The following is an 18,925-nucleotide window of genomic DNA, read 5'->3' on the forward strand; positions in this document are numbered from 1 at the left end:
AAACAGGATTCTAACATGGAATGGATTCTAACATGACATTATCTATAAACAAAAACACAGGAGGGAGAGGCTCTTCTTAGCAGTTGATCCATCTGGGTGGCAGAGGACCCCTTAACTCCAGTGACTGCTGTAATACTTGGGACTTCTTTCTTCGAGGAGTAGAGAATCTATTCTGGTCTGACTTAAGCAAACAAAAAATTTTGCTTTATGTAAGCTTACATGTCCCAGTGGCCACTTACTTCCAGGCTTGGGGGATTCAGAGCACAAAATATCAAAACGGATCAATTTCTCTCTATTTTTCGTCTTTAACTTTTATTCTGAAGTCTCAGATTTGAACTTCACATGGTAGCAAGACGGTGATGACAACTCCAACCTCTCCAACCTTGCAAGTATCAGGACTAGAAGATATAAGGGAGAATCTCTTTCTCTAGAAATCTATGTCTATTGGCTCTATCTGGGTTGTGCAGCCATTCCACACCCAGTCACCAGGAGGCTGTGTGCAATGCTTAGTCTTGACATCGTGTGCTTTTGCCTTGAATTGAGATTACAGTTAGCTCCACTAAAACTACACAGATTGCAATGGGGGAGGAGGGCTCCTAGATAAAAATAGGTGACTTCTAGATAAAAATAGAGCTTCTAGATAAAAGTAGGTGGGAAATGAAAGCAATAGTCATTCCATGTAACTAAGAACCACCATTTTAGCCTCCACAGATATACAGAAAGATCAGAGATTTTTTGCAAAGAAATTTTAGCACTGTTAGTTAACTTAAGTAGCAACTTCTGATGTCTTTGAGACTCTAAATGCAAGATTTTTGTGTTCTATTAACACAACTACTATTCAGTATTTTTAACTCTTCTTATATAATTTCTTGTTATGTAAGTATTTCTATTTGGTCTCTTAGAGTAGCTGCTTAAAGAATTGGACCATATCTTTCATCAAAAGACCTAGCTCACATCTTGCAGGGGATGCAAGCACTGTCTTCAAACACACAAGCGTAGCAGGGATTCCAACATCTGAGGTCCCTTTAATGTTTTTTCAACCCCAGCACATTCTGGTTTTAGTATTTCTTTCTATCACCCCAAGTGGTGTTTTGCCCACACCAGTTTCTTCCTCCCCCTCCTCCTAGCTCTCTTCCTCCTCCTTCTGTGCCACCTTCTCCACCACCATTCTCGTCATTGCTACTCTTGGAGTGGTCTCTAGATGCCAGGCACTGTCCTAAGTGCTTTATCAAAATGTGATCTTCTTTAATCCTAACAACATTTTACAAATAAGAAAATTCGGGTTCAGAGAAACAAAGTAATTTGCCCAAACGCATAGAGCTAGTACGTTGAAAAGGTTCAAATCTAAACTCAGTTCTTACAGATGCCACAGGCTGTGCTCAACACTTTATGGCCATGCTGCCAGTCCACATATATTAGTTAACCCGAACTTTCAGTCAAAGGATAAAAATAGGAAACTGACTATATACTAACAATGAATTATCTGAAAAGGGAATAAAGAAAGTGATCCCATTTATAATAGAATCAAAAACAATAAAATACTTAGGAATAAATTTAACCAAGGAGTTTACAGATCTCTACACTGAAAACTACAAGACATGGATGAAATAAATTGAAGAAGACAAAAACAAATGGAAAAGTACCCCATGTTCATGGATTGGAATAGTTAACCTTGTTAAAATATCCATACTATCCAAAGGCATCTATAGAGTCAATGCAATCCATATCAAGAGTCCAATGGCACTTTTTACAGAAGTGGAAAAAAATCCTAAAATTTATGTGGAATTGCAAAGATCCTGAATAGCTAAAGCAATCCTGAGAAAGAAGAACAAAGTGTAGGGCATTACACTTCCTGATTTCAAGGTATATTATAAAGCTATAATAATCAAAACAGTATGATACTGGCATAAAAACAGACACATAGACCAATGGAACAGAATCAAAAACCCAGAAACAAACCCATGCATATACGGTCAGCTAATATTTAACAACGGAGCCAAGAATACTCCGTCAAGAAAAGACAGTCTCTTCAATAAATGGTGCTGGGAAAATTGGATATTTACTTGTAAAAGAATGAAATGAGACCCCTATCTTACATCACTCACAAAAATTAACTCAAAATGGATTAAAGACTTAAATTTAAGACCAGAAACCATAAAATTCCTAGAAGAAAACACAGGAAAAAAGCTTTTTGACATGGATCTTGGCAATAACGTTTATGGATATTGCACCTAAAGCACAAGCAAGAAAATAAAAAATAAACAAGTGAGGCTACATCAAACTAAAACACTTCTGTCTGGCAAAAGAAATGATCAACAAAATGAAAAACAACCTACAGAATGGGAAAAATAATTTGCAAATGATATATTCAGTAAAGAATTAATATCTAAAATATGTAAAGAACTCAATAGCAGAAAGACAAATAATCAGATTAAAAAATGGGCAAAGGACCCGAATAGACATTTTTCCAAAGGAGATATACGAATAGCCAACAGGCACATGAAAAGGTACTTGACATCACTAATCATAAGGGAAATGCAAGTCAAAACCTACGATGAGATAGCACCTCACACCTGTTAGAACAGCTGTTATCAAAAAGACAAGAGATAACCAATGCTGGCAAGGATATGGAGAAAAGAGAACACTCGTGCACTGTTGGTGGGATTGTAAGGTGGTACAGCCACTGTGGAAAACAATATGGAGTTTCACCAAAAAATTAAAAACTGAACTACCATATGATCCAGCAAAAACACTTCTGAAAACATATCCACAGGAAATGAAAACACTATGTCAAAGAGATATCTGTATCACTATGTTCATACCAGCATTATTTATAGTAGCCAAGACATGGAAACAACCTAAGTGTCCATGGATAGACGAATGGATAAAGAAGTTGTGGTACATATACATATATATATATATATAATGGACTATCATTCAGCCGTAAAAAAGAAGGAAATCCTGCCATTTGTAACTCAATAGATAGACATTGAGGGCATTATGCTAAGTAAAATAAATCAAACAAATACCATGTATTCTCACTTATATTTAGAATAATAAAAGAAGAAAGAAGGAGATAGAGAAAGAAAAAGAAAGAAAGAAACAAACAAACAAACAAAGAAAGAAAAAAAAAGAAAGAATTCATGGCAAAAGAGATTAGGTTCGTGGTTACCAAATTTTGGGGGTAGGGAGAATTCGATGAAGGTGGTCAAAGGTACAAACTTCCAGTTATAAGATAAATAAGTACTAGGGATGAAATGTACAACATGATGACAATAGTTAACACCCCTTATGGTGTATGTGAAGGTTGTTAAGACAGTAAATCCTAAGTTTTCATCACAATGAAAAATAACGTTTTCACTTTTTCTTTTTTTTGGATATATATGAGACTATAGATGTTAATTAATCTTATTATGGTAATCATTTCACAATATGTGTAAGTTAAATCATTATGTGTATGCCTTAAACTTATACAGATCTGCATGTCAATTATATCTCAGTAAAACTGGAAAATTAAACTTAAGGAAAAAAAATAAACTCTGCTTTATACAGAGGTCAGAAAATTTTTTCTGTAAAGGGCCACATAGTAAAGATTTAGGCCTTCCAAGCCAGGTAGTCTCCAGCTCAACTACTTAACTATTATTAACTACTATTGTAGGGTGAAAGCAACCATAGGCAATCCATAGGCAAATGGATGTGGCTGTGTTCCAATAAAACTTTATTTACAGAGGCTGGCCTGGTGGTGTAGTAGTTAAGTTCACGTGCTCCTCTTTGGCAGTGGGGGGTTCACAGGTTCAGATCCCAGCTGTGGACCTACACACCGCTCATCAAGTCATGCTGTGGCAGCATCCCACATACAAAATAAAGGAAGATTGGCATAAATATTAGCTCAGGGCCAATCCTCCTCACCAAAAACAAAATAAAAAAGTAAAAAAAAAAAACCCCAAAATTTTATTTACATAAATGTAAGTCTACAGAGAATTGGGTCAGATTTGTTCTGAGAGCCATACATTACAAACCTCTGGACTCGAGTGTCCATGAAACTGCCTAACTGCAGCCCAAAGGTGGCTGAAGTCTTCATTGCATGTATTCTCAGGAAGAATCTATTTAGATTGGCAACCATCCCATCTCAGGGTATCGGGAATTCCTGGCTCATTTGAAATGCTTCCTTACATTTTCCTTAAGCAACTCAAAGCCATTTTGCATAGGAGGGGGGAAATATGTGCATGGCATTTGTTAGGAGAACAACCTGGTCTGAGGATTACAGTGTTTATAAGAGTGGACCGTCAGCAGAGTGCCTGCAGCAATGGTCCATGAACTAGCAAGTGGGAATCAGAGGGGAGAGGAAACATCTTGTTTGAAATGGAATTGTCTGGCCCACATGGTGAGAAACATCCCAACAGCTAGAACCAGGGGCTGTGAGCTCTTTGCTGGTCAGCATGATACAGACACCAAGTCAGCAGGACAGTTTAATTAAAAGAGTACCACCTTATATCTTTGGAGTGCTTTGCCATTTTGAAAATGCTTTATTTCACGTTATTTCACGGGATCTCTGGGACAATCTCATCTCGTCAGTAAAACTTTCTGAGCTATAATTAACAGATATCTGGGTTACATAGGCAAGTGAGACTTGAGCATTTCTTTCCAGTAGATTTTGGTCCAGTGGGGAAAACAGAGAGAGAAACAGAACATTGACGTGTTCAGTGAATGAGATCTTCTTCTGGAAGACAATAGCGACACAGCCTGAATTGCGTGTGAGGCTAAGAGAAGATGTGGTCAGGGGTTTTTTGCTAAATTGTCTTGCTTGAGTTGAGTGCTAAAATAATGAGAAGTCAATCTAAAAATAGGGGTGGGGAGGGAGGGGAGGAAGCAGGGGTCATATGAAGAATTAGTCAACCCAGGAGTGGGCTGGAAAGGAGGTGGAGAGAAAGAGGACATTGCAGGCACAGGGAGAGCAAAGCCGTGGAGGTGAGAAACAGCAGGACACATGACGTGTGATAGGGGAATGACAAGAATCTGAGGGGAAGCCTGAGATTAAACTTGGAGAAGGAGGCGTAAATGAATGGATGTTTAAGTGTGAGCCAGTTCATGGTTTGTTCTTGGTTGCCATTTGGAAGGGTATGAACTTAATACTTTAGATGATGAAGAATACAGTGGTGAAATTTCAAAACTCAAGTCATGATAGACAGTCCATATCTGAGGAGAGTGCAGAGGAGGAGCTCAGAGGAGGCTGCTCTGCCATCCACAGAGAGATGAGGCAGTGGTAGCAGGAAGGAGGAAAAGAAACAAACTCAAGAAACACTTAGGAGGTAACAATTTTAGAACTTGGACATCCCCTCAAATAGTCAGGGCAGGAATTATCATCTCATTTTACAAATGAGGTAACAAACACAGAAATCTTAAGTCATTAGTTCACTATCGCAAATACAGCTGTTCAAGTTTAACTCAAGTCCTCTATCTCATGGTCTCGTTTTTATTTCATTTTATGCTATTTTTCTGCTGAGGAAGATTTTCCCTGAGCTGACATCCACTGCAAATCTTCCTTTTTTCATATGTGAGCCACCACCACAGCATGGCTGCTGAGAGACAAGTGGTATAGGTCTGAACCCAGGAACCAAACCCAGGCCACCAAAGTGGAGCATCCCAAGCTTAACCACTAGGCCACTGAGGCTGGCCTCCTTTTTTAGCTAACATTTACAGAGTGTGTACAAGTGCTGGACCTTAAGAAAGCCTGTTTCACCCATGTTATATCTTATTAATGCCTCATGCAAGGAAGTGTTTTTACTTAGATATTTTCTAGTGGGGAAACTGAGGTTCAGAGGTGTATGTGACATGCCCAAGGACCCAGAGATAAAAATGGAAGAGGGTAGATTCCCACTATACCATGCTACCACTCCCAAAGAACATGCCACTGAGATGACCATTCTTCAGAACTGCACTCCCTTGACATCACAGCCACTGCGCACATGCGGCTATTTCACTTTAAGCTACTTAAAATAAAAAATTCAGTTCCTCAGTCACATAAGCAGCATTTCAAGTGTTCTATAGTCACACTTGGCTGGTGGCTACCATATGGCACAGCACAGAGAGAGACCATTTCATCACGGCAGAAAGTTCTACTAAACAGTGGGGCTGCTTCAGAATATAATATCCCAAAGACATGTGCCACATTCCAAAACTGTTAAAGTAGAAGACTCAGAGCAGACGTTTTGTGTCACAAACTCAAAGACAAGGGGGGAGAGCTGCCATTTTGTTTTCTTTCTCTTCATCCCTCCATAACAGAGACCCATTTGTGCACACAAGAATTCTACCTTAAAACAAGGAGAAATCAGAGTGTGAATAATAAAGAAGAGCTTAAGCAAAGATGCTCTGGACTTTTCTTGTAAAGGACTGGCTTCCTGGTGCTATGTTTATTAATGTAGTTTAACAGAAACTGGAGATTAACTGAAGAATACTGATAAAGAAGGTCGACCTAGCAGACACTATATGGGGGATTAAAGCTTAGTCTAAGCATCCACATAATCTGATTTCTTTTTATGCTCATGTGTACAGAAATAAAATTAGCCAAACTAATATCATTTGGGATAATATCACAAATAATCTCGGGCTAACCAAATTAGGCAGTTCTGAAAAATTAGCTATCCAACTTCTGTGTACCAAGCATAAAAGCAACTTGTGATTCTGAAAGAAAAACTTGGCAAACAGGATTTAGGAAGCCAGGTATCAGTGGTAACCAAGATAAGGGACCACAAATAATTAAAGTATTAGGCAGATAGTGGCAGCTTTGACCTATGAGACTTTATGCGGAGTGTCCTTGAGAGAGAATAAAACAGTTTGAGTGCCTTCACATTTCTAAAATGGCTGGGTCATAATTCCAAATTCCAGAAAGATTTCAAATATGCTGCTCTAATTATGCTTTCCAAACGCAATTTGAATTATGTTGGCTTAGTGGTACATTATACAAGCATTTCCTTTTTGCAAGAAAAATATATTAAATAAAAAGAGAAAATATCTCCTAACTGTCCTCCGCTGCCAAGGACACGTTTCCTGTGAAAATTAAAAAAAAAAAAAAAATGTTTTCTGCTGGCTGTTTCCTTTCCTCCCCTCTGTCTGCTCCTTCAACACATTCCTCTCATACACACAGTATATAAAATCGGCTGCAGGTCAACATTGCTGTGGTAAGATATAACATGACCTAAAATAAAATGATGGAATATTCATTCTCCCTGATGAAAATTACAGATATCAACAGTTACCTGTTTTGTCCCAAAGTGCAGAATTTGAAAATACCTGCTACCTCTTGGGAGCTTTTATTCTGAGTCATCCTGCTACATGTGCGAAAGGTGATTAATTGTTGAAATATTAGAGTCTAAACGGTGTGCAAAGTGAATGCACACAATTAAGGACTACAAAGTGTTCTGTACGCTTGTAGCCCCAAGGCTAGTTGGGGACCTGTTTTATGCATGCAGGCCACTTTCTACAATTCTGGTTCTAAAGCCTGCTTAGCTGTAAAGATCAAACTTTGCTTTGGACTCCACATCTGAATTTTCCAATGTTTCCTGCATGTCATTAGCTTGTATGCAACCTGAGGACACAAGACGAATATTTCCAGCACCCAGGAGTGTCCTACATGTATTAGGAGTTTGAGCAAATCCATGAGTGCATCTTTGCATGATTCCCTTACTTAACATTTGAAACCCAGCAAACCCTAATGGGAGCACTGCCTTCTCCCCAAAACCACTCCTCTTTGCCTAGTTATCCCTTACCTAGTTAGCAGTAGCTCCTTCCTCCAACAGTGCCCACACTCCTGCCCACCTTTCCTGTACTTTCATAGCTTCTATAGTGAGGAGGCCCTTAGCTACAGCCACAGGATATCTAACTGGATAACTCTTCCTTCTAACTCTGACATCTCTCCACATCTGCCCCTCCTCTAGCGGATTCAAACACTTCTCCCTCCCTCTGGAGCATCTCCTACTTCTTTGAGATTATCTCCAACTATATGCTCAGGGTCCTCTGTTCCAGAACACTGATCTACACCAACCGAGGCCACTAACTCACTGATCATACCTTGGCTCATTCTGTTTACTAAGTCTGTTAGAAGCTTCTTCCCTTTTCGAAATTCAGTTATTCCTTCAAAGCATTATAGCAAAGAGGTTAAGCCCATAGGCTGTTTGTTTGAGTCAGACAGATCGACCTGGGTGCAAATCCCAGATCTGCTAATTATCAGTATGTGTATGTGTGTTTATGAGAGAGAGAGAGAAGGAGAGGGAGACAGAGAGAGAGAAGAAGGGAGAGAGAGAGGGAGGGAGAGAGAGAGAGACAGAGAAAGGGGGCAGTGTGGGACAGGTACAGACAGAGAGAGAAACAGAGAAGTTCATAGACAGACAGAGATGGAGAGATGTCTATCTCCTTTCTATGATATTGGGTTACCAATAGCATCTACCCCCTTGTGCATTGCTGACAAAGAAATGACTTGATACATGCAAAAAGTACTTAGTATAGCCCCTAGTACATCATAAGCAATCAAGAATTATTAGCTATTACTACTGATCACATCTAGCATAACCAGTCTCTATTTTGATGTCTTCTTTCATCTTAGGTCAAGTGTTATAAACCATTTATTACAATTATCACCTACTTTAGTTATGAATTAATTAAGCCTAAGTATCTGACCAAGTCGTAAGCAACTTGAGAGGATTTCTTTTTATGTCTTCTAGATCAGTGGTCACCAAGTGTGGTCTGCAGAATGCTTGGTACTGGGGGCCACAGTGAGATGGCTTCAGAAATTGTCAGCTTTTAAAAGCTTTCATAGCAATGTGCCATGGTTACATTTTTATCCGATTTTACAGAAGTTTTGGTCTGCAATAGATTAAATTATTATTTTTAAAATAGTCCTTTACTACAGATTTTGAGTTGCATTGTCCTAGAACTGTAGCCCACAAAGTGACCTACAGTAGATGCTCACTGAATATTTAAGGGGCGCTGAATGAAGAAAAAATATTCAAAATGGTGTTTTACTTAGAAATTCTGCTCTTGTTCGGGTCAGGAGCATATACCAATAGCCAATGAATCAGGCTTCTGAAATCAAATTCCAGACTTGGGGCTATTTAAGCGTAGGTTAGTTTATTGAGTCCTGAATTTCAGAAACTCTTTTTAAAAATTAATTTTAGAACATCTTCTAACACATGTAAGGCATACTACCTCACCACTGCCTGAGGAATGGAAGAGGAAATGTGAGCTCTGGTTTCAATTTTTCTGAGACCAAACATATTAGCTCAAGTGCCAACCCTAATGCTGATGCACACGATTCCTTCTATGAGGAAAGGTATGGGGTGAAGGAACAGAGCAAGGGGAATTGTTTCTGGTCATATTTGCAGACATTCTGTTTGTCCTTCAGTTTCTGGATCTTTCTGGAGACATCCCTAACCCTTTCCATTCCTTCAACCTGGACCCAAATCACCCAAGCCTCAAGGGTTTATGGATATGAGGAATAGGTCTAGGGAGATGTTACATCCACAGTTGACGCTGATGGACATTGGGATACTTATTAAAGGACTTTTAATTAACTAATTTGGAGAAAAAAATTCTCTCAGCATCAGGTATTTAAGTTTTGGCTTCAGATGCCAAAAAACCTTTTAGTTATCTGAGACAGCTAATTGGAAATTTTTTTTTAACCCAGGAAAGTAGGGGTTTTGACGGAATTCATCTCATACATTATGCAGTCATCCCATAGACTATGCCAGGCAGAGTGGCTGTAACCAAAACTTGCCTTCCTCTTATTTTTCCCAGAGAAACTTCCTATGAGGAATGCTCATATCTTCTCAGCTATTTCCTTTACCTATAGGACCCTCGGTTCATTCAGAGTGAAGACAGAGAGAACGGGAGGAAACAAACTGTAAACCAGAGCACAGTTTTGCTATTTAAACAAATATGCTATTTTAACACATAACTCTAAGAGATCTGTCTTAATCCTGGGGTTGTTGATTCATTGAACAAATATTAATTGAGTGTCTACTATTTATCAGGGACTATGATCAGCATTAGTGATATAATAATGAATGAAACATATTTCCTGTCCTCAAAAACTCTAGACTTCAGTGGAAAAAACAACAAAATGAATCGACAACGTTATTCAGAGAAAACAAAGATGTCAGAGGGAATTATGAAAACTCATAGGACAATAACTGCTAATTGTACTCTGACATTCATTCCCCCTACTTTAATAACAAGATTCCCACGTTTTAGCTATAGACATGACTGCCTACTAAAAATTACATTTCCCAGCTTCCCCTACTTGGCTGTGGCCAAATGACAAAGTTCTGGCCTAGAGAATGTGAAGTGAAGACCGCCACTCTGGAAGGGAACGCATGCATGTCTGCCTTGCCTGGACCTCTTTCCTCCTTCTTCCTGACTGAGCATGAGAACCACCCAGACATGGAAGACACAGGCTGACTACATCAGAGTCACCCATCCCACCTACTTACCTCTACCCTGTACACAGAGTAATAAATGCCTACCTTGTTTAAGCCACCTCATTCTGGAGTCTATTTGTTACAGCAGCTTAGGATATACCTTAACTAATATAACATAGCTTGGGGCATTTTACCAGGTTCTGGGTACTTTCAGCGTAGTGGAAAATAGAGCTTGCAGAAGCTTATGGTGAAAGAGGAGATTGGACTATGATATGAGAGCTGTGCCAGATCGGATCCTGAAGCTAGGTGAGAAATGTGGACTTTCCCTTAAGATCAATGTGTAACTTGCTTATGTATGTTCTTTAGAAAGATCTTTCCAGTGGCACTGTGCAACATGGAGGGGGAACGCTAGGACAGATAAGTCAAAATAAGTGAGAATTAAAGATGATTGGAACTTAGCAGAATTTTTCAAAAGTAGTGAGATCAGATAGATGAATTTGGAATGAGTATGGAAAACACTGATTGTTATCATTCATGTTTTCATTCAACACATTTTTACCAGACTGCTATTCTGTGCTAAGCATTGTGTTTGATGTTGGCGATAAAATGGGGATAGAGAATAAATACAGTCCCTGACAGCATGAGGCTGGCAAGTTAAGGGACTTCTACACCAAGAGCAGTTCTGGCCTGTGCACTGCCCATCTGATCCTTCTATATCCAAATTGTGGTGCTTATTATCATCACACAGTTACAAATTAGGAGCACCAGGCTCAGAGAATTTTTTAGTCATTTGATCTAAATCTGGCTAGTTTGCTGTTAAGGCCCACGTTCTCTCAACTAAATTGTTCAACTCCCTGAGGAATACCATAAAACAAAGTGGGAAATAGGTAATCCCTATTTTCAACAGAAAGTGCTAAAGCAATCAAAGGAATGAGTTACATTTTGAATAGAAAAGAAAAGAATTATGTAAAGTAAATTATCCATTACTACCAACAAAACTATTATATGGATGCCATTTTACATGTTGCCAACTCACAATCTCTAGGAAATTAACTACTGAAATTAAAAAAAAACATAAAAAATAAGTTCTATATAAAGAAAAATTGTGGCTCAGTTTGTGAGGTGTTAAGAAAATATAACCACATATCATTGGAGCTTTGCAAATCGCTCCATTTTTTTTTTTTTTGAGGAAGATTAGCCCTGAGCTAACATATGCCGTCAATCCTCTTTTTGTTGAAGAAAAGTGGCCCTGAGCTAACATCTATGCTCATCTTCCTCTATTTTATATGTGGGACGGCTGTCACAGATAGCTTGATAAGTGGTGCATAGGTCCACACCGGGGATCCAAACCAGCAAACTCCGGGTTGCTGAAGTGGAGCACAGAACTTAACCGCTACGCCACCAGGCCAGCCCCCATTTTTTAAATTGGTGGCATAATTATAAGTTGTAGCCTGGCAATCTTACTGTTATATCCCAGGGAGCAAAACTCCCAGCAATGTCTTCTTAGTCTTTCTAAGCCAATCTCCAGGAAGATAAGACCACCCAGGTATTTTCTAAAGATGTAATGGTCTTGTACATTATGTGCGTCTCTTACACTTCTCTTTTCTCCAAGTAGACATTATTTCTTGGATTCTCTTAAGCCTTTTTATGATTCTTATATTATTCATTGTTTACATCTCTGGAGTTTTTGTGTTTGTTTTTTGTTTTGAGGATTGACATTCGTTTTCCCTTAATGGTCAAGTTTGGAGAACAATTATGGCAGAGGGAATAATGTAGAATGTGAGGTTTTGGACGACTGTTTGGATTAACTCTCCACAGGGCCCCATCTAGATGGTTAACAAAGACGACAAGGGGATTTACTATCCAGACTCTTTTCAGAATTTTTTCAACTGTGAGCACTACCATTTTCCTTTTTCCTCTCTTTTAGTGCAACCATTCCACACTGCAGTGTTAAAATATACTTGGGTCTTGTGAGAAGATACTGGAGTTGTTTTTTTTTTGGAATCAGATATGGTTATTATTCAGGGTCTTCTCCCCATCCCACCCCTGTTCTCCTGCAGGAGTTCAACTTGGTATAAAGAAAACACAAGAGAAAAAGAGTGAGGGTAAATAATATTCATATTCTACTAAAAACATCTTTCTAGCATCTTGTCAGGAATTCCTAATATATTTCAGCAATGAAATTAGAATATAAAGTAAGTTCATTTTGTTGCATTCAATTTTTAGGCCATTACCGTTCTTACAAATAAAAATGCCCTCCAAAAAAGAACCCAGTGATACTAAAATCCATTTTCAAGATGAACTATGGGCAACAAATATCATTGGATATATAGTAATGATTTTGTACATGCTGAAAAAATAGAAAAAAACAGCACTATGAAGGGGAAAAGAATAATACATTATATTCCTGACCCTTCTTCAACAGGATTTTAGGATTCTTGTCTAGAAAGTATATAGAAGAAAAACATCGATAGCCTTGGAGTAAGAATAGAGGCACACAATACAAAAAAGATAGACCAACCCCAGGGAAACCTTAAGCAGCACAATTGCAGAAGAAACCTGTAAGCCACTTAGAACATGCTTTTATTATATTCCTGTAAGAATCTTTAGGAAGATTCATATTAAGAGGAAGAAAATGTACTTCCAAGATAATTGTAAGATTAATTAAAACAACTTACTAAGAAGTATAACATAACCAAACATTACAACTTATCTGACCAGTTTCTATTAAAATTTATTTTGATTAAATAGAAATCTCAATTATCCATGGCTTTTGCTAATATATTATTTTTAGGAGAAAGACTCAAATGATAAAAGAGTTGAGTGATGCTATATATTATACAGAAATTTCTAGTTATTGTGATTCAGAACCCATGCAGCCATCTCTCACATAGCTTTCTCAATCTTCTCGTCCTTTTTATAGAGTGAGAAATGATGTTGCAAATGGAAGATCTGAGACACTGCGAAAACCTTCAGTACCAAATAATACCAAATAAAGATTTAGGTACATTCAATACCAAATAAAGATTTAGGGTTATTGAATGGTGTGCACTTATAGAAAAATAAGGGGAGCAATTTTAGATAATTGTCAATCATAGTTAACATCAAAAATGATTAAGAAAATACTATTTCCCAAATTTATTTCTTAAATCTTAATTAAGGACGATCTTTAATCAAAAATTATAAAGACAGTGGAAAGAACTATACTTCTATTTTATGATAGATTAAGGAAATACTAACTTTCCGATGGTCATTAAAAATAGACACTTAGAAAGTGTGGATGACACAAAATTTAACATTTTTTAGACACAGAGATGAATTTGAGAGAGTCGAAAGAAAGAGCCCAGGAGTCAAGAATACAGAGGAAAATTCAAGACAGAACTATAATGCCACAGAGGCCAGAGGACAGAGGCAGAGAAGGTAGCGGTGCCCAGATATAGGCCATAATGAGTATGGGCTATTGGCTGTTAAAGTCCTCTTGGGAATGGAAGTATGACTTTGGGCCCATAGAAAGCAACAAGACCTCAGCATAAAGCTAGTCCTCAGGAAAGGTAGTCCCCTTTGTTACAGTAAAACAAAGCAATTAGGCCTCTCCAGTCCAGAAAATAACAAAAGAAAAACATCTCAAGCTTGCACGATACTCTATTTTGTAGTCTAAATTCACTCTGCTAGTGTCCCCTATGAATCAGGTAAGAAAGCCATGTAAAAGAGGCTATAATATACTGTGTTTAAACTACTAAGGAGGTAGAAGAAAATATAGACACTATCACAAAAATTCAGAGCACTACAGGGGACCAAGACAGATAGATTAAAGGGGGAAAATCAAGTTATCTGAAATGGCAAATATAGAAAATAAAATTTATTTGAATAAAGTAACCCATAATCAAGGTTTAAATATCAGATTAGGTACAGACCAACAGATGATAAGTGAACTAGAAGACAGGTTGAGAAAATTTCACAGAATTTAGCACAAAGAGATGAACAGAGGAGAAAATGAAAGGGATGTTACCAAGCATGGAGATGGAGAAATGGTGGAGGACTTCCAAAATAAAAATTAGAGAAGAGTGGAGAGTCAATATTCAAAGACAAAATGGTTGAGATTTGTTTTGACTTTATGTAATATATCAATTTACATTTAAAAGAAAACACCAGTTCATACACACAAATGACATACATCTTTACCATAGAGAAATCACTCCAGGAAAAAAGTGGGGGTAGAGGGTGCCTTGAAAACAATCAGAAAGAACAGCAGATTACTTTAAAACGAAAAAGAATTGGGCAGCAAACCAATCACCAGCAATAGAAAAGCCAGAAAACTGTGGAATAATACCTTCAAAGGTGCTGAGAGGAAAAAATATCAACTGTTATTTCGTATTTCCACACCTAACTAAACTGTTCATCAAGAATATGGGCAAAATAAGGGAAAGTTTGGACAAAGATTACTACTCATGTACCTTTATAGAAATAAATTCTGAAAGCTATACTCCAGAAGAAAGGAGAGGGAAGCAGATGAGCAAATAGGATGCAAAAAGAAATGACGAGCAAGGAAATTTGTTCTCATGTGGGTTAATACAAATAACACATCGCCTCTGCATAACTCAAGTATTAAGGGGTTTATAAGCACTGGATTTAACAAAAGTGGACATAACCATGGAGTGTGGCATTAGGTAAGCAAGTTTACAGCCTTCAAAAAATTTAGTATTCTTTGAGAGAAGAAATGATACACCAACCAATTTGAAGTTTTTCAGTCAAAAGTGAATGTTATAAATTCAGCAGAACCAGTGAAGAAGGAGAAATAAATTGTATAGCTTCCTAATAGAGGGAAGAAAAAGGAATGGAAAAAAAAGTTTAATTCAATAGGAGGAGAAAGGGAGAAAAAGGCAAATAAAAATTGTATAGTATAGAAAACACAAAAGACGGTAGTAGAAATAAATCCAAATAATCACAATAAAGAGAACACAAACTCACTACTAAAAGGACAGAGGTCCTGCAATGAATTTTTAGAAATCTAGATAGCCATTGCCTACAGGAGACCTACCTTAAACATAATAACAAACAAAAATATTGAGAGATGGATCAATAAAACTGAAAAAGCCTACATATGAGACAAAAAAGAATGTAAAGCAAAAATCCTTAACAAGAGTAAAGAAGGCATTAAAATATTATGAAAGGAAAAACTCACCACAGAGAACAAGGAAATCAATCTCTCTCTCTGGTAAAAGTGATCGGATCACACACACACATACACAGATAATCATGGTAGGATATTTTAATACACTTTTCTCAGAAACATACAGATTAAACAGATTGATATCTTTTAAGGGTAAAGAAAGTTTGAGTGATACAATTAACAAGCTTTATCCTCAAGACATGTAGAACCCAACATTTAACGATCGGAGAATAACTCTTTCCAATCATGAGTGGGAAATCCATCAACAGAAAAATCAGCAAAGAATATGAACTGTCAGTTTGCAGAAGAGAAAATTAGAATGACAAATAAACATGAAAAGTATGCTAATAATCAGGGCAATGCAAGATAGTAATAATTTTGTCCATCATATTCATAAAAATGTAAAAATCTAATAGTGTCAAGTGTTGGTGAGCATACAGAATAAGCAGAACTTTCGTTGGCTTTTGGTGGGATGAATCAGTTGACAGTTCACTTGACATCAATTAGGTGGAGGGTGCCCATATTGGGTGAGCCCCAGTTACTCCCTTTTATGTGAATTACTCTAGAGAAACTCTCACATGTGTACACAAAAATGTGTATCATCTTTTTAAGTGGTAAGAAGAAAAATTTGAGAATATACTAAATGTCTTTCTAATAAGGGGAGGCATAAATAATAATAAATGTCCTTCCGATAAGGGGAGGTATAATCATAAGCAATAATTAAAATAAATAAACTGAAACTAAGCGAATTAAGATAAACTAAATCTCTGGAACATAATGTATCCCTGATAAATAATGTTGAATGAGAAAAAGCACGCACAAATGATATACATAGTTCAAAAATATACATACAATCTAAATCTATGTTAGATTTTACTATATGTTTAAGTGTAAAGATACAGAGGAGCAGGCCAGACACCACTTAGTGCTATTGATTACTTTTCAGGGATGGTTTTCCAGAGAAAAACAGAGGTGCTGTTACAGAGAAAGAGGGAATGGATGTAGAGGGGAGAAGGAGATGCTCATTATACACCCTCTGTTAATTTAATGTAGAGAAAAATATGCCTTGTAAGTTAACATCAGGAGATGTAGTTGGTCTTCTGGTTTGAGGGGATTATGAGGAAAGTTTACTATACAAACAAGGAGAAAGTTTAGAGGGTGGTTGGATTTCCTAAGGTCTCCCACCATTTTGGTTATTTAATAGTGTTCATTGCACTGAACACCTTGCTCTTTTTGTCATGCTGGTCCAAGTGGCAAATAAAGTACATTTTTCTCTACCTTTGTTTATCTTGATCTCCATCTTCTCTGGTGGCCTCCTGTGATGTCATAACCTCCTCAAGAGTTAGCGCAGGACACTTCATGGAATTACGGTCACATAGCAGATGTGCTTTTTCACCTTTGGGTACAAGTTATTTAAATATCACAATGACTCTGCGAGACATACTGTATCACTACCACTATGTTCAAATATAGGAAATAGAAGCTCCGAATGAAGTGACTTGACTAATGTTACACAAGTAGCAAACAGTAGACTTGATATCTGAACTAACACATGTTTCTGTTACACCACACTTAAACTTGGAAGTATATGTTTAGGGTTATTATTCATATTACCGACAAAGAAGTTTTAAAGAAACACTAATTAGTTATTTTTTTCAATGAATTTGACACCTAAAGAGGAGTTGTGATAGATCAATAGCTGTGACTATCACCAATGTCTATTAATTAGACCAGATGTGTAACCGAGCACATGAGAGGCAGTCCACGTAGGAATTACATTGAATTTAAAATAATTGGTTGTGGAAAAAAAGAAATATTTTCCCAATTTTTCTTAAAAATTTTACATCTCACTTCAATATTTTCAACATTCAACTTCAATTATTTTCAAACATGGTCATTTTGCCCCATGTTGTTTTTTGACAAAAGTTACACATATATTTAAACTCTTTAATTTCTGACAGTAGACTGTTAAAAATTAGAACATATCGTTAATGATGGGAACCTGCTATGCTGTGTTTAAAAATTGTCCAAAATAATTATCATTACTTTGTTCCTCGCCTCCTACTGGACTGCTGATCAGATACAGTTTCAACTTTCACTCATCCGTGTCCCCATCACATTAATAATGCTGTTACAAATGACCCCAAAAAAATGTACTGTTTTAAAAAGGTATTTCAAATACAGTGGCGTGATACCACTTTCCAATTCTAACTTTACCCTTTCAGCTCCCAGATCAGTATGAACTACGAAAGTGTTGCAATATAATACGACTATCAAAGCTGAGACTTTAGGCTTGAATAACCTAGTTGTCCAACACTGGTCTGATGTGTGCCTGATGCATGAACATTGACCAGAGCCTCCTTAAGCCTTAGAGCCAACAGAAATCCTCCGTAAATCTTCTCCAATTCTATGGTTCTGAATTTAAATTAACTCTGGACCCTAGGGCTCTATATAAGTAATATCTATCCAAATATTTTCTCCTTCCATGAACATAAGTTTTTGAGAACCCATTTCAGGGAAGGTATGTATCAGCAGCCAGGAGAAAATATCCATTAGTTCCTAGACCTGGGAGCTGTCCCATTTTCTCCTGGGATGCCCAGGATGAGGCCGTCTTTAAACGTGAATGCAGAGACTGTCTGATATTTCAAAATACAGGATCTTATGAGAAAGGAAAATTCAAAAAAACAAGAAAAGAAAATCTCTGGGGACTAGTGATTTAGTTCCATCCAGTGCGTTATGAATGAATTTTGTTTATCACATTTTGATGATGATTTATCCATAATCAGCCTACATACTTCTAGGTATGCAAGTCGTCATGACATCCCATGACATTTTATCCCACCAGGAAACATCACAGATTGGTTAAAATAGCCCGCATAGCCTGCAATGCAGTCACACCTTTACTCATTTATGTGGAGAAATGGTTTATTCAACCCCGTTCGGCTAGAATATTATTTGTCATGAATGGACTGGAATTCCTACAGTTGAGCTAAACAAAGGAACTGAATAATAAAGATGTCGGCGAGGAGCAATGGTAGTGAAATATTTAGTATGTATGACAAAAAATACTGCTTTGTAGAACTTTGGAAGCAATTGACAAAATTATAATTTTGATGGGAATCTCGAATATTTTTTTACCGTATGTATTAAAGCGCGGTTCACAACATCCACTCTGTCTTATTTCCCTAGAGAGCATATTTGTATATTTTTATGAGTTTTTACTAATTTTAATTTCCTTTTTTTTTTCAAATACTCTAAATACATGAAGACTTTTTAAATGTAGATTTCAGGTCTTATTTTCTGAATATTTGCTGATATCACTCTCTTCCCTGATAAAAATGAC

General features: G+C 37.2%; 1 protein-coding gene across 7 annotated transcripts in view; it reads right to left on the reverse strand.

The window, feature by feature from the left end:
• GRM7 (glutamate metabotropic receptor 7) overlaps nucleotides 1-18,925 on the reverse strand; it is an 822,517-nt gene that overhangs the window by 341,521 nt on the left and 462,071 nt on the right. The gene's annotated exons all lie outside the window — the stretch shown is intronic.

This window comes from Equus asinus, chromosome 21 (genome assembly GCF_041296235.1).
Source record: "Equus asinus isolate D_3611 breed Donkey chromosome 21, EquAss-T2T_v2, whole genome shotgun sequence".
Lineage (NCBI taxonomy): Eukaryota > Metazoa > Chordata > Mammalia > Perissodactyla > Equidae > Equus > Equus asinus.